The sequence below is a fragment of the Conger conger genome, chromosome 8, assembly GCF_963514075.1.
Source record: "Conger conger chromosome 8, fConCon1.1, whole genome shotgun sequence".
Lineage (NCBI taxonomy): Eukaryota > Metazoa > Chordata > Actinopteri > Anguilliformes > Congridae > Conger > Conger conger.
Window position 1 is genome coordinate 34,934,472 of NC_083767.1, and position 22,906 is coordinate 34,957,377.

The 22,906-nt window shown below is 44.6% G+C and overlaps 1 protein-coding gene across 5 annotated transcripts in view; it reads right to left on the reverse strand.

Moving 5' to 3' along the window:
- The window catches only part of LOC133134689 (protein phosphatase 3 catalytic subunit alpha), a 130,619-nt gene that overhangs the window by 74,336 nt on the left and 33,377 nt on the right, over nucleotides 1-22,906 (reverse strand). The gene's annotated exons all lie outside the window — the stretch shown is intronic.

Consider the following 22,906-nt stretch of genomic DNA (forward strand, 5'->3'; position numbering starts at 1 on the left):
ATGAGAATAAGGTTCTGGCTTTACTTTTTACTTTTCAAACGCGCAATTGTTTTGGATTCAAATACTTTTCTGTGCTCGATTGATTTTACCTGATGCAACTCAGCCCACCAAGAGGACCAAAAGGTGGGGCATGTACTTTAATAGTTAATAGGGCCTAATACACCAGACAAGCTCAGTAAAGTACAGAAAAGTATTTGAATCTAAAATAATTATGGATTTGAGCCAGGTCTGACTGTTTACCTTCCAAAGCTATTCACACATCTCTAATGGACACATTTTCGCTTAGTCTTATTAACCGAAGGCACAAAGTCTAGTCCCTAGGAATGCTAAAGGCCAGAAGCTATGAATGAATGTCAACAGGGGTACCCATTGAAAAAGGTGTGCCTGTGTGACCTTGCCCATCCAGCTAATAGCTTCGTTAAGACTGAGGACTTGCTCTAGCAGCCCATGACTAATGAGGTTAAAGGTGAGTTGGGCAAATTGGGCAGCCCCATTTATGGAGACATGGAGAGCTGAAGGATAACACGCCCTTTGTAGGAGCCGCCCATATCTATAAGGGAGCAAAAGATCTTAAACACATACTTAAATACATTAACACATACTACCAATAAGGGGGAAAAAAGCTTCACGGATCTAATGCACAACAAAGAAAGGAATGGAATAATTCAGACATCTCCATGGATCACCCCGTGAGCCCAGTTTGCTTTAGATATGGGGAATCAAAGCCAGGATTGAATTTCGAGGGCCCTGCTCCTGAGAGGCCTATGCAGACTTCTTACGGGCTCAGAACAGAAGAAGGCACATATTAAACACACTGAATGTCCTTCCACTGCACTTTCAGTTCACAGAGAGAAAGTGAATTAATCCACTACAGTATTAAAGAGATGGAATAGATCCATGAGGGCGAATGCATGAAGCTCTTAGACAACTGCAGTCTGGCTCACTCCAGGGATTAGGGTCTAGCTGTATTTTAAGATGGTCGCCAAGTTTGACCTCATCTTCTGCTTATCATCTTTACTGCGGCCATCAAATTCTGACCCGTGAAACCAAGTGAGGTGATTCAACAGTCCAATCGACTGCTTTAGGGGAAATGGAAATCAGCAGAGCCAGTGTTTCTCTGGGACTACGGTGTAGGAGCACTGCTCTAAAAGTTTAAATTCTTTTTACCTTTAAAATGAAATGAATTTTATGAATCTATTTTTATGTTAAAATGGGGCATCCTACAAATGAGACATTTCCAGAGAGGAGAATATAAAAGGCCATACTCTCGGTCCTCCATATTTATGTTATGATGTTTCCGCTAAATTGAATCTGCCCAGCATTACGTGTGGGGAGAACTGCATACCCCCACTAAATTGTGAATTACAGAACACAAACATGCGTAGAATCTGCCTCTCTCCTTCAGAAAGCTGAACTGTGACTGGGGTTTCTGTAGCACTGTGGGTTTTGGGGTAGAATGGGGCTGAGTGTGCCTTCTGACTGTAAATGAGAAAAAGAGGAGAAAAAGAGGAGTATTGACCCCTTATACGCGGTTTGCGGTAAAGTTTCTCTAAGAGAGACAGGGGAAGAAAGAGGGAGACGTAGAAGGAGATACATAGCAGACAGACTTGGAGAGATACAAAGACCTAAGCCACCACCTTATAACAAAAACAAAATTGAGAGAAAGAGAGATAGAGAGAGATAGAGACAGACTGCAGAGGAAAAAAGCAGAAGACTCAGGGAGAGTGAGACAGCAGGAGGGAAAGCAAGGGAGAAAGCAAACGGAGTGATAAACCATGAAACACAATACAGCAGCAGACTTACCTGTCAAGATGCGTAGTAATAGCCACAGGAAAGCAGTTCAGCGAAACATGGGGAGAGAAAGGAGAAAAGAAATGTCATTAGCAACGAATCGCAGCTTTCCATGAAGTTAATCATCTGGAGCTGAAGTGTTTTAAGCATAGCAAATAATCGGGAGTAATAGCCCCTCTCACTCAGAGTTGACCCCGTCGCACAAAAGACAGGATCGCAGGCAGAAATAATCCGGATGCAAGGGTTCTTTGCACAAGCCGGCAGGGGATTCGAGTTGGACTTAAAAGGCTTCGAGACATTTTCTCCGACTAGAAGGAAAAAATGAAGCCTCTGTACGACGGAACTGCAATTTCCTGAAAGGTTTAACTTTAAGGGCCTCATCACCACATAATTGATTTCACTTTTGATACTTTGCCTACTTTTAAATGTTGGGTTGCATGAGGTGAACAACCGTCTCTAGCATTGGAAACATGGCTGTCACCAAACAGCTTTGCTTTACAAATTAGGGATACACAGGCAGCAGACCAGGTTCAAATTCATAACCAGTCAACTAATTAATTCGGCTTCTATGAGTACTTAAAGTGGTGATAACAGTGTTTCTGCACCTAGGAAAAGGCTGGTTTGATTCCGCTTGTCCACATTTTATAATTCGGCCCACACTGGATATACTGCTGTGTGCATGATCCAATAAACCAGAGGGAGTTATAAAACACTGACCTTTTACTGAACAGAACCCGCCTTTTTGTACCAGTCCCACGGCAAAAGGCAGCGATGGCCACTGAAGGATCATTAACCACACAGTGTGACGAGCAGGGAGCTGTCCACCACCGACTCGTTTAAACCGATCACCATTTGTTGGTTTTAGGAAGCGGTACTTTAAATTCCTTTATTTCTGCTCTTAAAAGGAGCTTTTTGTGCAGTTTAAAGTTATGAAATCGTTTCAACCCTGATATGGCTTGGCAATTCCTGTTTTAATAGAGCGCATGAGGGGGGGTGGGGGTAGTGGTGCATGATACTAATCTTTATTGAATATCAGACCCCCCCTCTCCCCCCATCTCTAGTCCCCTTGTCACCAGGCGTCAGGTTTTTGTTTTTGCCTTCAAATCTCAAACCTATACACCAGCTTGGTAATGCAAACATCTAATCAGTCAATGATGTGGCAGCAACTCAATGAATAAAAGCATGCAGACATGGTCAAGAGCTTCAGTTGTTGTTCAGGCCAAACATCAGAATGGGAAAGAAATACGATTTAAGTGACTTCGGCCATGGGATGATTGTTGTTCAAAGACCACAGGGTGGTTTGTGTATCGCAAATCTCCTGGGATTTTCACACACAACATTCTAGAGTTTGGCATTTCTCAATGGTGTGAGAAATGCCAGTGAGCGGCAGTTCTATGCGTGAAAAACACTTTGTGAAAGAGTGAGGTCAGTGAAGAATGGCCAGACGGGTTCAAGCTGACAGGAAGGTGACAGTAACACAGATAACCAAGTGTTACAACAGTGGTATGTAGAGCATCACTGAACATACAACATGTTGAATCTTGAAGTAGATGCACTACAACAGGAGAGGACCAAGTCTAAAGAAGAAGTCTAATAAATACCAAAAAAGTGGTCACTGGTTGTAAATATAAATGATAAAATATACATTTTCATTTGATTTAAGGTGACAGGCTGTCCCTGCATGAGTCATTTCTCCCAGTGGTCTGGAATCAAGACAAAGATATGTCTCCCTTTTGACTGGACGGCAAAATGGACAGAATGTTTAACCACCTGCAGTACGTGTTTCTACTTATATGATTGGTTTCCTACAGTCGTATATGTATATTTTCATTTGAGAGGTATAACGTTTATTTTAGCAGCTTTCTGCCAAGGACGACGTAAATGCAGTATATTAGAGAGGGTAGAGAACCGGTTTACTACAACCGCCTTAAACTGTTTATAACCGGTATCTACCGGTAACATTTCCATGATTTCATCAAATTAGGAGAGCACATGAAATTATTTCATGGGGAAGAACTCTGGAATGGTTAATATTAAGAAAACATTAGAGGAACATGCTAAAAGATGCCATCTCTCTCCAAGACTGAGGAGAAATATCCCTCAGACTCAGGGGTGAACAGAAGTCGCATTATTCCACGGAAAACCACAGTCTTTCAGCCCCTTTTCACGAGTCCCGACTTATTCTGAGAAAATCGCTTCGTTCTGCATTTCAATCGTATCTTATTCCAATGATTTTTCTGTAATTGCCATTATTGCAGGTTCTCATTGTGTTAAGTACAAAGGGTCCTGTGGACTCTAGTTACCCTGCGCAGACTGCTCGAGTGAAGTACACGACCAACATTTCAAAAACCAAATTAAAAACATAGGGGTATTACAGTGTAAGTGTGTGTGTGTGTGTGTGTGTGTGTGTGTGTGTGTGCGCATATGTGCAGCAGCAGCATTGCATGAATCACTGCCACCATGTCAGAGAGTTGATTGACAGGGTCAGAGTAAGCAGCATGGCTGTGTTGCCGTGGTGAAAGCCTAGGGGCCTGAAAGCCAAGGAAAAGCCAGTGAGCTGACAGAGGCTGTGGTGCAGCTAAGCTACGCTAAACAACTGTGCTTCTGTGCTGTGGAAGCAGAGTCAAGCAGACCACACTTTGCTCTAGTTTGCCAATAGCTCTGCTGTTCAAAAAAGAAACGAAACCTTTAATCAGAATAGATACTTCACATCAGGAATGACCCAGAAAATGTGGTGAAACACACAAATGCGTGCACACACACAAACACACACCGACATCTGACAAAAGAAAGAAAAACACAACATACAGGAGAAATGCACTACACTAAATCTCCCTCCAGAATGCATCGTCTCAAGGACAAAAGATAATAAATATCCCACACTGCAGAGCAATTAAAATACAATTAAAGAACTTGTGAGTGAATATCTAATGCAAATTCCCAGAGACCCCTCTGAGCCATTGAGCCATTTTAAATCTGGTGGTGGCAGGGAAAAGAAAGTATAAAAGCACAGATAAAACATTCTTTTTCTATTTGTTTTTATCCTTGAGGCAGCAATGTAGCCTCTCCCTCTCCTCATCCAACAGGGAGAACAGCTTTGGTCAGCACAACACCTCTGCCTAGAGATTACATTACCAAACATCATTTAGGAGAACACATAAGAAAATGGGTGACGAAAAAATGGAACACACTAGCTGAAACTTTCCTTTGTGCAAACACTCCCCCACTGAGCCATGGAAATCACATGACCTGTAGTACTGCAGCTCGCCTTTTATACCTGACTGCTAGGCGACTGATGGATGTCACTGATTGGCCAGTGTTCACGCACACCTAGTGGCCCAGGCCCAGAGAGGGGAGGAACTGGAAACGAGCAGTGCCACTGACCTCGTGTATTGATGACAGTGCAGGCTATCGACAACAGTATTGGCTATGGGTGGTGGCATTAGCAGTGGATGGCAGTTCTAGTCTGTGGATGGCGATACTTGTCAATGGATGGCAGTTCTAGTCTGTGGATGGAGATACTTGTCTATGGATGGCAGTTGTAGTCTGTGGATGGAGATACTTGTCTATGGATGGCAGTTCTAGTCTGTGGATGGAGATACTTGTCTATGGATGGTAGTTCCAGTTTGTGGATGGCAGTACTATGGACAGCTCTATTTGCAGCAGTGCAGGGATGGATTAATTCCAGTTTTCTCTCAGTGTACAGCTCTTGTGCCGGTCTCTGCAGCAAGCCTAAAACCCTGCAATATCTCCATTTAGCAGAGCCCTCTTATCCACAACCACTTATAAAAACAGAGCACATCAGTGCTTTCATAGACTTATGCACTTAAGCAGGTTTGAACATTGTTACAACACACACACACACAAATACAAATGCAAAATGCATACACGAGCACACAAACTCTGAGGAATTTTATAGGTTCATGAAGGTTCAAACATTATTACACACACGCACACACACACACACACACAAATACAAAATTCATAGACAAGCACATGCACAAACTCTCCACCGAGGAATTCAAGTTGTCACTTCAGTGGCAAATGACATGATGTAGACGTGCCAAACAAAAAAAGGGCCATCTTGCATCGAATATATCGAGCTGCATCAATGGTGCATGAAGCCAGCTCATGGAAGAAGCAATTCTTTACTGCGGGGCTCTTTGCGCACCAGAGAATGCGCATGGGGCTTTTTTGGCACTAGAGCATGCACATAGGGAACCAAACATGAATGGAATGAAAATAAGAATAAAAAGATCATCTTTCACCTTCTGTGCAGACTAACTAGTTCAGTGTGAAGAACTTTCAGAATGTAAAAGAACTGTCCAAAATAACAAAACTTTGCCAGGGTAAATTCATAGTTTTGAATGGAGATTTTTCCTTTTTGGCCCCAGAGGTTTAATAAACCCCAATACCTCAGGCAACCACTAGGTTTGCAAGCTTCAGGATCCTAAGGTTCTCTACTTAGATGGGAGACCTTCTGGGCAAAAATATTTCTTGCGAATTCACAGAAATTACGGAAGGTTTTGTCTCAGTGCCTTGCGATATAATGAATATATAAATACACATTAAATATACAGTAATAAATAAATATAAACTGTGAAAAATAAACTTTTCAGAATGAACTCTCATTCATCATTTGCCATCAAAACACACCATCTCCTTGGAGAGGCATCTGTCATGGATACCCTGCTCATTACCCTCCGTTTCAACCACTTAATTTTATTATTGACAAATTCCAAAATAACACCCCGGTAAATTAAAACGCTCAACAGCTACGGCCGCTTGGGGACTTCTCCCGCTTTGCCTCGTCATCCTCCCTAATTGAAATGCAGAGGAAGGCCTATGCTGGTTGCTGCTCACTCCTCCGTGGCTTGATTGAAAAGCCAATCCAATGTCACAGTCCCAGGATGGGGAAGCTATCAAATGGAAATCTGATTGGATCTGCTGGGATCGATAATGCGCCGGGGCTCTGTCGGGAACGCAGGCCCTAGTAATACGGAAAATGCGTCTGACTGATTGCGTAATTATTCAAGGAATCTTTCTTCCTGAGCGTTAGCGATGGGTAGTGGGTAACACAAGAAAAGGGTTTCGACGTTTCAACTGTGAAGTGTCTCCGGAAAAATCAACGGCGGACTGCTGCTACAGTGGTTCTCAATGTTATCCAGAGAGGGCCGGTGTGGGTGCAGTGAGCAGTTACACACTGATTCTACTAAACAACCAGTACAGTGTTTGCTAAGGACCTTGATATGTAGAATCAGGTGTGTAGCTGCTTGCATGAGACAAAAGCCTGCACCCATACCGGCCCTTTATGGGTAAAACTGAAGACCACTAAGCAATAGTACAATGTATAATAATTATGCTTTAAAATGTGTTATTGAGCTGATGTTTTTATCAAAAGCGATGTACAGTTCATTAGACTAAGCAGGGGACAATCCACCCTGGAGAAATGCGGGGTTAAGGGCCTTGCTCAAGGGGCCCAACAGCTGTGTGGATCTTATCGTGGCTACAACCACAAACCATCCAGGTCCCAGTCATGTACCTTAGCCAGTATGCTACAGGCAGCCAAAAAGTTGCATTCATTATTAGTTATTTAGGTGACGCTTTTATCCAAAGCGACTTTACAGTTCGACGAAACAAGGGACGTGCATAGAGAAATGCCACGAAGCCATAATCGTTGAAGAGCGGAACTATGCATGGTAAGAAAAGAAAAAAAAGACAAAGAAAATGATTCCCGTTTAAACCTGCCTCCGCGTTGCGGAGTGTGGAAGACAAGGGATGATAACAAGGCCTCGCTGGGCCCAGACGACGGTGATTCATCAACCGCCGATGAAGTCCCATCCATCGACCCGAGGCACTCGCGAATTACTGCGTAAGATGAGCACCTCGCCGAGCTAATTATTTACATGCTTCGTCACCTGCCGGCGAGGGCTGCGGCGAGTAAACAGTCTGACACCGCGCGGTATCGAATTAGCGATGCCCCACGCCGCGTGCTTAGCATGGAGGAAGGCCCGTCCGCGTGCCTAATAACCGGGAAGACGGATGAGCCCAGCCGCTCTTCTCCCTCCCTCAGAGCACAGGTGTTTCAAACGCCGCTTACCTGTGGAGGACTAGGGGTGGGGTAACAGGCTTGTATTGATCCGGAACTTTCCCTATTTACACTAGCAATTGCCTGTCAACGTATTGGTTGGAGGGCAATATCTAATGCAACAGGTACATTTTATTTAGATTTGGGAATTATGTTTTGGTTGTATTTTTAACGATGTACATGTATGTATCCATATCTGACTGTTTGTAACGAGCTACACTAAGACAAATTCTTGTATCAACTCTGTTGATATGACAATAAAGTATTGTATTGTATATGGCAGAGCTGCCCAATCGTAGCCATTAGGTTCCTGTAGGTTTTCATTTTAATCCTAACATAGCACACTTGATTCTACCAATTAGCAGTTTGGTGAGATATCTAGCTGTTGAATGGAGGTGCGCTTTGTTATGCTTGGAGTGAAAACGGAAAAAAGGTAGATCTCCAGGAACAGCATTGATGTACGGGCTGCCCTTCATCCACCATTTTTGCACGTCCTGCCAATTTCACTTGCTATCAATACATTCTATGGCGTCCACTGAATAAAAAAGTAGGTGACAAAAAAAGGGCCAGCAAAAAATTCAGGTTGCTGTAATATTGAAAATAGAATAAATAAATACATAAATAAATAAATCAATAATGTAATTACATACACGACCCAGCTGGGCTCATGCCCTGTGTCCAGTGTTTGACTGGCCATTGTCAAACCCAGTGGGGACTCACCCAAAGTACTCTCTAGTCAGAAATATCAAACTGTCAGATTGAACAGTGCCATTACACAGTATAATACAGTCGGTGCCTCTATATAAGTATGTGTGTGTGTGCGTGGGTGTGTGTGTGCACGTGCGTGTCTGTGTGTGTCTGCGTGCGTGTGTGTGTGTGCGTCAGCCACAGCTTAAGCCTCGACAAATCCCGCTTAGCAGCCCACAACAGAAAAAAGCGAGACCACGATGTGCACTTCAAACGAGTGCAAAACGAGCACAAACAGAGCGAGGACAAAACTGGGAGATTACCGAGAGCCGAGGTGGGGTGAGCTGGGGCCAGAGTGCTCTTGTAAAAGCAAGCACACATTGTCCAGGGCTGCCGAGTGACTCATCCTTGACCACTATTCCAGTGCATGGACGAGCCTGGTCTATTCACCCGCACTGGAATATGCCCAGTATTTCTCTGCATGAAGACAGGCTATATCCATGGGTCGGATAAGCGAACAGACAGAAATGTTGCGCATGCAGGGTGGATTGGCACCATTGGCAGGTCGAAGGTTTAGCACCTGACGGTATGCCTGGGAATGCTGGTGAATCCATCCGAATGATCCTGTCATTCCCGCAGCGGTCCTTTCAGAGGCACACTGCAGTAAGCCCCGCTCTTTATCCCTGCGCTTTAGTCACTTGATGCCTTGGTCACGCTGTGCCCTCCGCTTCCCGTGAATTTGGCGCTCCGCTGTGATTTATAACCATCAGGGACAAACCTTCTGATACTGACGGACAACGTCCTATTCACAGCCCACGCAGGTAGAAACGCGATTCTGAGAGAGGAAGCACCCAGTGTTCTGAAAGTACACAGCGTGCTACTTCTATTCAGCTAATGCGTTTTACAAAGGTGTTCTCCCAAATTGAATTTTTTCGCTTGGGATTCACGAAAACAAATGCCATTCCTCGTCAGTGGAATGGTGCCGCCATCTTTGCTGCAGCGGGGCTGGTCCCATACCGTGGAGAATGATATTTGCCGTGCTCTGTGGATTATACAGTAAAGGAGTTGAAGGTGTAATAAAAACACTGTGAAAGTATCAATACTTAATACTGTAAATCCACACAATCTGTATTAAGAAAATGAGAATTTAAATGAGCCGTTTGAAATTCTGTGACGTAGTGACATCACAACTATATACTAATTTGCTTCAGCATGACCCACCTTGTAGTTGCAACAAATCCAATCACTCGACACAGAAGGCATTCAGTTAGTCGGCTAGTTAGTTTGGCTAGCCAGCCAATCAGAAGTGAGGGAATTGATGTCCATGAGCCTTAAAGACACAGTGATTAAATGGCCTGTTCTTGGTCAAAACTCATAAGAGGCGCTAGAGAATGGACATTTAAAACAGGATAGAGATTTTTGGTACTTAAAACCACACAAACGGCATCTTACGGATATCAGGACCTAAAACAAAACACACAATACACAATATGGGGCCGATAAAAGTAGCGCTGACAAATACGAAAATCGCTCAGCAGATTCTGGTGCAGTGGGTAGCACTGCCGCCTCACAGCTAGGAGGTCCTGGGTTCGAATCCCCGTCAGCCGGGGCCTCTCTGTGCGGAGTTTGCATGTTCTCCCCGTGTCTGCGTGGGTTTCCTCCGGGTACTCCGGTTTCCTCCCACAGTCCAAAGACATGCAGGTTAGGCCGTCTGGAGAGTCTAAATTGCCCGTAGGCATGAGTGTGTGAGTGAATGGTGCGTGTGCCCTGCGATGGACTGACGACCTGTCCAGGGTGTATTCCTGCCTTTCGCCCAATGTATGCTGGAATAGGCTCCAGCGACCCTGATCAGAATAAGCGGGTTCAGATAATGGATGGATGGATGGCTCAGCAGATTCCCGTTATCCGCCTGTCATTGTCGTTTCCAGTGACGTTTCTGGCTCCTGCTGCACGTGCCAGCTGAAGCGACTAACACCGTATCGAGGCCTTGTGTGTCCACCTCGAAGATGTTCACACAAAAAACTACACCGACTGGACTCTAAAGATCCTTAGGCTACAGGCTACACGGTTCACAGAAGAGCAGAAGTATCAAGACCCACCATGAGGGAAGACGAGATTCAGGACTTTGTGTCAACTTTACTCTTAATGATTTAATTAGGCCAGCGCTCCTCAACTCCATGTCCTGCGGGCCGCAGTGTCTGCAGGTATTCAGTCCTACCGTGTGCTACACCACGCGATTTCACCAATTATTTTACCTGCTTGCTTCAGATAATAAGCTAATTAGTGAAATCAGGTGGCGTAGCGCACGGTTGAAGCAAATGCCTGCTGACACCGCGGCCCGCAGGGCGTGGAGTCGAGAAGCGCCGAATGAAACATTCACTTTGATCAGAGGTGTCCAATCTTATTCAAAAAGGGACCAGTGGGGTGCAGGATTCTGTTTTATCCCAGCACTACAACACCTGATTAAAGTAATTAACTCATCATGGTCTTCAATCAAGACCTCGAAGAGTCGAATCAGGTGTCTGGGTGATGGGCTAAAACAAGATCCGGCACCCCCACCTGACCTTCTTGGATAAGATTGGACACCTCTGATTTGGATATCGTGAGATATTTTACCGAGCCATGAGCGTCTTCTCCAGACTGCATGCGTGTCCTTGGTTATCCTGTGATCTGAAATAGGAGATGACCAACACTGGGCTATACAGCGGTTTGAGAATTAAGCTTTAGTAACTAGTTGGAACAAAAGCCAGCACAAGAACCAGCCCTCGAGAAACTGAGTTGAGTGTCCCTGAGATATGAAAAGATGATAATGTTGGAAGTGAAGAGAGCTAACCATAAAGGTGTCCACTCTTTTTGCTGGAATATGTTGGGTTCAAGCATGAATTGCAGACTTACTTTCTTTCCTGAAAATATTCCACTCACCCAGAAAAAACCTCTATTGCCTCTGAAACTGCAAAATCACATGTACAAAAATATAAAAAAATATGAATAAAGTGGTTTTGTTATGTGCATACATTTTGCATTTTAATTGGCTTTTATAGATTTTCACATACAGCAGAGAAAACTACCATTTTATTCTCCATGGAGAGTTTCGATGAGATTTTCCTTCCCCTTTCAACTGGCCATCCTTCATCCCTCTCTTCTTTCTTCTTCCTGTGCTTTTCACTTTTCATTTCTTTCTTTGAAACAGGGAGAAGAACTGTGTCTGCATCCTTGAACATGGAATTTAAAAAAGTAATATGAGCCAATCCAGTGGTGAATGGCTGGCAGATGCAGTCACACATTACCAAGCATAGGCTGTGACACAGTGCAGCACAGCAATGGAATCCCATCACACACTGGTAGGAATATAAATAGGGGTAGGGTAATTCTGAAAGCTGCTCTTGCATGCTGGGAACTGTAGTTCAATACAGCGACTCTGTTGGCCGTGTAGCATACAGGTGAATCCAGTTGCAAATATAATGTAATTCCACACATCTCGATGGCAGAGAAAGAATAGCATCTAACCTCTGTGAAAGCAAACAAATTTCTCACAATTCCTTTGTACCCGTCTTGACCTTTAGAAAGTTACACATTAAAAACAGACTGTAAAACTGCTCTACATTATGCATTTATAGTAGAAGTAAAGACATAGTGCCGCGAAAAGCCACTAGCTTAGCATTTCACAGTGTAGCTGCAGACGCAGGCCTGGCCCTCTATAGAAAATACATTCAGCCCTTCTGGTCAAGGTTAAATATTCTCCATGTTGTTTCTCGGCACAGGCTTCAAGAATTACCCTTCTCATTGCAGCTCTTATGGCATTCACACTTTGCGTGTTGCCACGGTGGCTTTTTAAGACGCTCTGAGAGAGAGAGAGACAGAGCGCTCCAGTCTGATGAATAAGTAATAATGATAATACACAAATGACGTGTGTCCAATCAAACCCTGCAATGCCAGTCACGTCTGGACACAGAGAGGGGAACCTCACCATTTTGACTTCTCTTGTTTGTTTGTTTGTTTGTTTTTTTCTATTTAAAAAAATACACCTGCTAATCAAAACATTATGAGTCAGAATTCCACAGAACTTCTCAGAAGTTAACTTTCACCATATGAGGATTTGGTATTCTCTCTGCACACGGGGAAGGCTACATTCAAGGTCTGAGGGCTGATTTGGGATATACGGATATATTCAGAGTCCAGAGTTAGTGGTTGTCCGGATCCTTTCGGAGACAGTGGAATAAAAGAGTAGGGCTGTAATATATTTGAGCCACACGACATGCAGACGACTGTGAAATCCCTCTTCGGCTTACCACATCTCGGCACTGGGTCACAGAGAGAGAATCCCATAGGATTTCTGATGTGATCCTCTGGGATTTCCCCCAACATCTGGCACACATTACCAAAAGCCCGGCTTTACAATTCAGCATTTTAACAATTCCATTTAAGCGCCGCCACAAAAAAAAGGGATTAATCATCTCGACATCCTTCTGCACACGATTACTCCCTCCACGCAACTGCACATTTTTAACAATTCCATACATGACCATACAGTAGCCAGACCGTAAAAAACCCAGCGTATGTTATTGTTGATGCCTCTTATATGCCCCCCCCCCACTCTTTCCATTGTATGCGTCAGTTTCCAAATATAAATATAAGACTTTGTAAATTCACATCTCAATAATTCCAAAGCTCATCAGCTTATTTACCTTACAAACTGAGGAAAACATGCTCCTTGTCAACACTAGTAGTTTAGTTACTAATATTAATTGGTTTTAGTATTATTAGTAGCAGTAGTAATAGCTGTCTGCTACTGCTTCAGTCCTTGTGTAGGGAAGAAGTGGGCAAACTCAATTAGACACCACATTGTTTTGCAGTAAAACATTGTAAAATCTCTAAAAGGACGACTGGGTAGACACAATAAAAATCTCACAGTTCAAAACAAAATAAATATTGCAGAAAGCATATTAAATATTCATTAGGCTCAACAAAGCCACAAACAAGATAATGTCACAGAAATGAAATTGACTGAAAGATATGCAGCTGTTCAAAAGAGAATAGAGAATAAGGAGGGAAATGTGTCAAAATGGCCGCCAGGTCCCCACGGGTGCTCTCATCCTTCAGATGACACAGTTAAATGTTCAGTATTCATTTCATTCTCACAGAGTTTATTCAAGGCCGTGATCAGACTGCAGCTAAAAGTGGCCCAGTTCTGGATTTCTTTCCGCACGTGTGACACAGTTCAGGTGTTTTTAGAACAGTGTGAACAGCAAAGGAAAAAAGAAAAATCACATGGAGTCGCATCTTTTCACCTCTGATTTGTGGAAACAAATCAGATAAGTAGCCATCAATATTCAGTCCATGAAATTAGCGTACTGGTGCGCCAATTGGGCAAGGGATTCAAAGTACTCAAAAATACACTACACTAAAATAGACTTGTACTTAACACTTATACTTGAATTAACACTTAATATTCATTTCGGGGGGGTGGTTTAGATTGTGATTGGTGGAGATTTCTTCACTCCATTATGGTCTTGGTAACTGTATAATATCAAGTTCTAAACGCACCACCAGATGCATTGGAATAGCATGTCTTGTGATAACTGTTACTGCAATCAGACCTCCTGCATTGAACCCACTGAGTAGACTGTAATTTCTTTAATTTACCATATTATTCCCAGTATTGGTCTGACTTTAGCAGCAGTGGCTAAGCTCACCTGTGGGAGCAGAGTTAAATAAACTGGGTTCTTTGGATTCCTCTCTGCCTGCTTGTTTGGTAATCATGGCTTTAAGTTACTTTTCCTGAATCTGTGAATATGCTTGCTCACACACATACACACAGACACACACAAAGGTTTTGCGTGAACCCATCGCCCCCAGTTTTCTTCATTCGCGCTCTGCTAATCAGCTCTAAAGCTCTTACAGCCCAGTTCATTCCCCATGGCACAGGCAAAGCGTATAAATCTCAAACAGAAGCACTTACAGACTGGCTGGAGAAAAAACGCCATCCAAAGAGCCAAGGATCACCAGAACATCAGGCAAAAAAAACAGTGATGTGGATGCTGTACTATAGGAGATAGTTCTGACTCTCATGCTGGGGTGCTTATTGTGAAGTGTGGTTCCCAATCTGGCCACCTATTCATCTTTACATTACAGTTATTTTTCTGACACAACCTGCAACCTGCTGTTGATTAGACTAAGCAGGGGCCAATACCCCCTGGAGCAATACGGGGTTTAGGGCCTTGCTCAAGGACCCAACAGCTGCACTGATCTTATCGTGGGCCCACTGGGGCTAAGCTTCCTGGCCACGAGGCTATAGGCTGTACCCTGATCCGCAAGTTTAAACTGGCTCATTAAATCCCTACCTCTCCATCACAGCTAATGGCTGATGTGTGTCTCGGGGCAAAATGGCTGCTGTGCATTACCCAGGTGTATGGGGCGAGTTCCCTCACCCTCTTCACTGAAAAACGCCTCGAAATCACTAGATGAAAGGTGCTATATACACCAGACTTGGGTTAAATACCTAATTCTTTTGGATTCAAATACCTTTCTGTGCTCGATTGATATTGCCTGGTGCATTTGAGCCAATCAAAAAAAAAACACAGAAGATGGGGCCAGCCATTTTTGAGAGCATTTAATCACTTCCAATGCACCAGACAAGCTCAGTCAAACATAGAAACACTTGATAGGGGCGGCCTGTAGCGCCCTTGATAGGGGCGGCCTGTAGCGTAGTGGTTAAGGTAAATGACTGGGACCCGCAAGGGCGGCGGTTTGATTCCCGGTGTAGCCACAATAAGATACGCACAGCCGTTGGGCCCTTGAGCAAGGCCCTTAACCCTGCATTGCTCCAGGAGAGGATTGTCCCCTGCTTAGTCTAATCAACTGTATGTCGCTCTAGATAAGAGCGTCTGCCAAATGCCAATAATGTAATGTAATGTAACTTGAATCCAAAACAATTATGTATTTGACCCAGGTCGGACATACATGCTGACTTTATGAATAGCTGCAATTCACTGCAATTCACAGCGGGTAGGTCCGTATGAAAACGGGCTGTGCGCTCTGGATGTGGCTCGCTCTCCCAGGCCGTCTACATCAAGCGAAGTGGCTCTTCTCGCTTCGGAAGGGACGAGGCTTCCAGGAGAGCTGGTGAGGGTCATTCCGCCGCTTGTGCGCGCCTCTTTGGCGTGCGCCGGTGGGCGGAAAAGCTGGCAGCGGAGAGACGGTTAGCTCCAGCGGCTTTGAAGCTCCTGCCTTTGAGTGCTAATCGGGGGTCTGGGCAGGAAAAGGAGGGGAAGGGAGAGGTCTTCTGAAGGGGCTCCCTGAACGGAGAAGGGCGGGAACACAAAAGCCGCCCTGCGCCAGAGAAGCCGCCCACGCGGACCGCGTTTGGCCCCCGCGGCTAGCTTCGGACCCAAGGGGGTGTGGGGTTTGGGCGGTTGCGGGGGATGGATAATGTAAAAGAAAGAGAGGAAAGGACAGTAAAAATGACCCGCTTTTGTCCACAGGCTTGGTTCCTGTAGGCTCAATGGCACTGCAGTCTAAAGAGGCCCTTTTCTGAACAAACGGGGTACAGATTTCGCGAACGATACTGCCAACTATTCAACTTCGCTTCACTGTTGCCGTTTTACTGCCGCTCTTGTCAATGTTGTACAACAGGGTGGCCATAACCCTCCCTACCCAACATTTCACTTAGAGAGGAAGAGAGAGAGAGAGGAAACGTGTGTAAATTCAGTTAAAGCTCATGTGGGAGGTATGGTCTCAATATTAAACAAAGGCAAAAACAATGCTTTCAAATCCTATTATCTTATTCAGCCAGGGTTCATTTCCATACCATGCAACTGTAAAGGCAAAATGTGATTTGATTCCCACTTTTAGTTGTGCACATTGTACTTTCAGTAAAGCCAGGACACTTTAACACCTCTATCGTGGAATGTATAATTTTTTTAATTGTCTGCTGTAAAATGTTATACTTGACTAAAGGTGCCCTGTGTTTGCGTTGTGGGATATGAGAAAATGGCGTGAAATGTAAGGGGTTGCCAAGGAAACAGGGCTGCGAAAACCACATGGACGAACCTCTTATCAATCATACAGAGATATTACAACCAAAAAAACTAAAGTGTGGTCAATGAAAATGTTTTTTGATGAAACTATCAGTGCGTGTTGCACTGCACTTCCGCCGTTCTTGGTCATCACAGCTCTTCAAACTCTTTTGAGATAATGAGGTATGACTTGAGTCTGCATGGTTTCTAGCAGAAGCAGGTACCCAGTTTGACTTTAACCGGCATGGTTTCCTCTACACTAGCAGAAGCAGGTACTCCGTATGACTTGAGCCGGCATGGCTTCCTCTGCACTAGCAGAAGAAATGACACCAGTCTAGCAGATCAGCCCCCCCCCCATGGCAAATGAGATGCTCTGTCAGAGGAACACAATGGATCTGCTGAGAGGAGCATGCATGCCAGGACCCGGCAAGTCCGGATCAATCAACCCCCGGCAAGACCGGATCAATCGACCCCCGCCACATCAATCAGACCCAGGTGGCTCTATAACCGCCCCACAGACCCGCTAAGACCCGCTTTGAGGGGAGAAGGCCGAGACCAGGGGAGGTGGGACGCAACAGGCGAGACGTTCTCAGCGGTCGCAGACGGGTCCTTTCAGAAATGCTGGCGGGCTTGGCGGCCTGAGCAGGGAGGTTAGCCAGAGCAACAAAAGGCCCCGCGGAGCCACACAAAGCGCCGCTACTTCCTGAAAGAAGGGGGTCTGCGTCACGGTTGGTACTGAATCAGGATGGCCATTCGACAGGGTTCCTCCTACGCCTGCGTCACGTCCCATTGGTGAGACCCCTCGGGTTCACTGCACCCTTTGTCGCTCCTCCTCTTCCCAAACTGAACTCTCACAGGACCCTTTGCGGTCTCCGGAAGAGAAAAGGTCTTTACAGATTGGGCAGTTCCTCAGGGTACCCAAACCTGTTAGTGTGAACCTGCTGCCCCCAGGGACACAAATCAAATATGCTAAACACTGCAAATGTAAGCAGAGTGGACTAATGCCTACAGCACAGCCTGAGAGTGATGGAGAGAGCATGAACACGCTCTCTGGGAGTTCTGCCTCAGTGACCAGCCAGTGTTCTCCCCAGTGTGCTTTATCCTGTGTGTGTGTGTGTGTGTGTGTATGTATGTGTGTGTGTGTGTGTGTGTATGTGTGCCTACATCTGTGTGCATGTGTGTTCGTGTGTGCATGTGCATGTGTGGTTGTGTGAATCAGTGTGTATATATGGATGTGCATGTGTGGTTGTGTGTTGCGTACAGCCCTGCTGCAGCTCTCAGACCTGTGGGGGCTGGGGAATGAATCGCAGGCCGACACTGTAGCAGGAGCTGTAACCACAGCGATACATCACAGGGGGACATCAGTATGCTGGGGAGCAGAGAGCCAGCCAACCAACCCCCTCTGACACGCACACACAGACACACACACACACAGATATACATACATACACACACACACATATATATACATATATATACACACATACACACAACACACAGATATACATACATACACACACACACACAAGGACACACACACACACACACACAGACACACAAACACAGATATACATACATACACACACGACACAGCTATACATACATACACACACACACAAGGACACACACACACGACACATAGATATACAGTGGTAGCAATAATTATTTGATCCCTTGCTGATTTTGTAGGTTTGCCCACTTACAAAGAATGGAACTGTGTAGAATTTTAATCATAGGTACATTTTAACATTGAGAGACAGAATATCACAAAATAATCCACAATAACAACATCATATAAATTTTATAAATTTTATATCATATTTTCACATGAAATAAGTACTTGATCCATAGAACAATAGGACTTAATACTTTTGTTGGCAAGCACAGAGGTCAGACGTTTGTTGTAGTTTTTCACCAGGTTTGCACAGATCTTGGGAGGGATTTTGGTCAACTCCTCTTTGCAGATCCTCTCCAAATCCTTAAGGTTCCGAGGCTGTCGCTTGGCAACTCGAAGCTTCAGCTCCCTCCAGAGATTTTCGATGGGATTTAGGTCTGGAGACTGGCTGGGCCACTCCAGGACCTTAATATGCTTCTTTTTGAGCCACTCCTTTGTTGCCTTGGCCGTATGTTTTGGGTCATTGTCATGTTGGAAGACCCATCCACAACCCATTTTCAGGGCTCTCACTGAGGGAAGGAGGTTGTCGCCCAAAATTTCCTGGTACATGGCCCCATTCATCCTCCCCTCGATACGGTGAAGTCATCCTGTCCCCTTAGCTGAGAAACACCCCCAAAGCATAAGGTTTCCACCTCCATGCTTCACAGTGGGGATGGTTGTACTCAGCATTTCTCTTCCTCCAAACACGGCGAGTCGAGTTGATGCCAAATAGCTCTATTTTGGTCTCATCTGAACACATCACCTTCTCCCAAGTCTCCTCTGGATCATCCAGGTGTTCTTTGGCAAACTTCAGATGGGCCTGTACATGTGCCTTCTTCAGCAGAGGAACCTTGCGCGCGCAGCAGGATTTTAATCCTTCATGGTGTAGTGTGTTACTGATGGTTCTCTTCGTGACTGTGGTCCCAACTGCCTTCAGGTCATTAACAAGCCCCTCCTGTGTAGTACTGGGCTGATCCCTGACCTTTCTCATGATCATTGATATCCCACGAGGCAAGATCTTGCGTGGAGCCCCAGACCGAGGGAGATTGGCGGTGACTTTGTGTTTCTTCCATTTTCTAATAATTGCTCCAACAGTTGTTAACTTCTCACCAAGCTGCTTGCTTATTTTCTTGTAGCCCATCCCAGCCTTGTGCAGGTCTACAATTTTGTCCCTGATGTCCTTAGGCAGCTCCTTTGTCTTGCCCATGGTGGAAACGTTGGAATCTGATTGATTGTGTGGACAGGTGTCTTTTATACAGCGACATAACAATGTAACGAGTTGACACAGGTGTTTTGGGTAATGAGTTGAGATTAGGAGTGCTTCTTAATGGAAAATTAACTGGTCTGTGGGAGCCAGAATCATTGCTGATTGGTAGGGGATCAAATACTTATTTCATGCAAAAATACGAGAATAAATTTATAAAATTTATATGATATTCTGTCTCTCAATATTAAAATGTACCTATGATTAAAATTCTACACAGTTCCATTCTTTGTAAGTGGGCAAAACTACAAAATCAGCAAGGGATCAAATAATTATTGCTCCCACTGTACATGTATACACACACAGGACACACAGATATACAGACATACACACACATACATTGACACACACACATACAGACACGACACAAAGATTTACACACACAACAGATATACCTACATACACACACACACACACACACAGATATACATATATATACACACACACACATGACACACTCATATACATACACACACACCATGCTCACAAAGATACATACACACGGCCCAGATAATGCCTTTTGATCAGTATTTTCTTTTACTTTCTTCACAGCTCATCCACATGGCAGTGTTTTTGTAAATTGACCTGAAATCGCCATGGATTACTGAGCAGTTTATCTTGCCAGCCGCCACTGAGCGTTCAGCATGCGCAGCTGTGGCGTTGAATGGGCAGGGCAGCCCAGCGTACACACACAGCTGACTGATCACTCCTGGCAGTCTGGATATGAGAACGTCCACAATTCCTAAAAAATAGCAATGTTTTGGGGTGCCTGTTTGCCTACTGGGGTCCAGGGAAAGTGTGAAAGCTCTTTATTTTTTTATTTCTTTTAAATCAGGAAATAGCATTTATGATTTTTTTCAGATCATAAATGCCTCCTGTGCCGTTAATGTTTAGTTTTATTGCTTAATGTTCTTTGCTTCTTTCAGTTATCGGAGAGTACAAAACCCTTTCAGCTGTTATGAGAACAATCATAGCCTTGGGTGTTTGAACATCCTAAAGACGAGATCTCCGCTTTGCCCATGGCGTTTAAGTAGAGTACAGGCGTCTCTTTAGAGTGTGGGCGTTTCATTAGAGCACGGGTTTTCTGTTTAGAGCATGGATGTCGCATTAGACTGTGGGTGTTTCATTTCAGCATAGATGTTCCATTAGAGCATTGGCCTTTTGTTCAGAGCATGGATGTTCCATTAGACTGTGGGTGTTTCATTAGAGCATGGATGTTCCATTAGAGTGTGGGTGTTTCATTAGAGCATGGATGTTCCATTAGAGTGTGGGTGTTTCATTAGAGCATGGATGTTCCATTAGAGTGTGGGTGTTTCATTAGAGCATGGATGTTCCATTAGAGAGTGGGTGTTTCATTAGAGCATGGATGTTCCATTAGAGTGTGGGTGTTTCATTAGAGCATGGATGTTCCATTAGAGTGTGGGTGTTTCATTAGAGCATGGATGTTCCATTAGAGTGTGGGTGTTTCATTAGATCATGGATGTTTCAGTAGAGCATGGACCTCTTCTTTAGAGGATGGATGTCCTATTAGAGTGTGGGTATTTCATTAGAGCATGTGTTTGATTAGAGCATTAACCTTTTGTTTAGAGCATGGGTGTTTCATTTTGAGAGCTTAATGTTGCAGGGATGAGTGCTGGAGCACTTTGTTCTAGCGGAGATCGCCTCTGTGCGGGTGTGGGCAGTGAAAGTGGAGCAGAGCATGCTGGGAACCCTTCCGCTTTTCACAGCAGTGCCGCTCGCCAAAGACGATTTCTGCGTTTGAAGCAAAACAACATCAACGAGGCTCCACGTCTCTGGGGACTGCAGACTCTGCCTTTATTGCTCAACGTTCTCTCCTGCTATCAACTGTCAAGAGACTGAGAAGGCTCTAGGCATGTGTGTGTGTGTGTGTGTGTGTATGTGGATGTACAGTATGCGAGTGTATAAGTGTTTATGAAATGCCTCCTAGGTCTCTCTGGTTCACACTCTTAACTATTGTTGATGACTTGACTATTCAGTGGAAAAAGAAATAGTGAAAAATCACATCCCTGCCAGAGAAGAGAGCTTTGACCCACAAGATCCCCTGCAACAGACCTGGGTTCAAATACTATTCGTTCTGCATTCAACTAACTTTTCCTGTTGTATCGGAACAAATTAAATGATCCAAAAAGTGTAAACCCCCGGCTATCTGCTCCTCCTAGCAGGCTCAAATGCACCAGGCAAGATCAATAGACCACAGAAAAGTATTGGAAACCAAAACAAATATTATTTAAACCCATGTCTGCCCTACACATACTGGAACTCATCCTGGAGACCCCTCTGCCTGGCTGCTAGCACAGCCTCCCTCCACACTGGGTCAAAGAGGTATTTCCCCTGACTGTTCCCCACCCCATCCCCTGGAGGTCCCCCTCTGCCGGGCTGCCAGGACGGCCTCCCTCCACACTGGGTCAGAGGGGTATTTCCCCTGACTGTTCCCCACCCCCCCGGTGGTGGTCCTTCGCTGTGTGCACACAATGGCTGTAATACGGCTGACCCACATTACGGCTGGGCCGGAGCTGGATTAAACCCGGTGGAATAAAGCGCGGTTCAGGGCCAGTGCGAGGGCCAGTATAATGTTATCTCAGAGCTTAAAGAGTGAATTAAAGGCCATTATCTCAGCCGGCTGCTAGCTGCAGAAGAGCCGCTGAACAGGACATCGGTCACAGCAGGCATGCAGGGATCCGCGGCGCCAACGTCAGCCTGCCTTCAACACCTGATCTGTTAGAGTGAGCTAGTAATGCACACACACAAATATGCTGTCTCCCTGTCTCTTTCACAAACCCACACACACACACACACACACACACACACACTTTCTCTCTCTCACACACACACATACTCTCTCACACCCACACATTCACACCCACACACTCTCTCTCTCTCTCTCACATACACACACTCTCTTACACACACACACACACACACACACACACACACCTGTTTCTCCACACCAGCTCTCACATTATTCAGAGCAACATGGTGGCATGGAGTTATTTTAATGCCATTAAGTTGTGAGCGTGTAAAAATATTTTGTGCATTTGTGAAACATAAGTTGTGAGCTTGTAGAAATAGTTTGAACTTTTTGAAAATATGACATGTACCCATGTCTGCCCTACCCTGTAATTGGGTGAACAATTACAAGTACACATCTAGATTAAATAACAAATACATAACAATGTATAAACAAAAAACTCTATTTATATACTCAATTAGGTTTTACAACTGCACATCATTTTACAGCTCTGTGATATTAAAAGTTTTTCTTTTTAGCAGTAGTGTTACAATTACGGTTACAATGTTAATGTAGAAAGACTGACTCGTACTAGTACCATTCTTATTACACAATATAATGTCCAACTTGGATTGGAAAGGAGATCTTACTGAATATT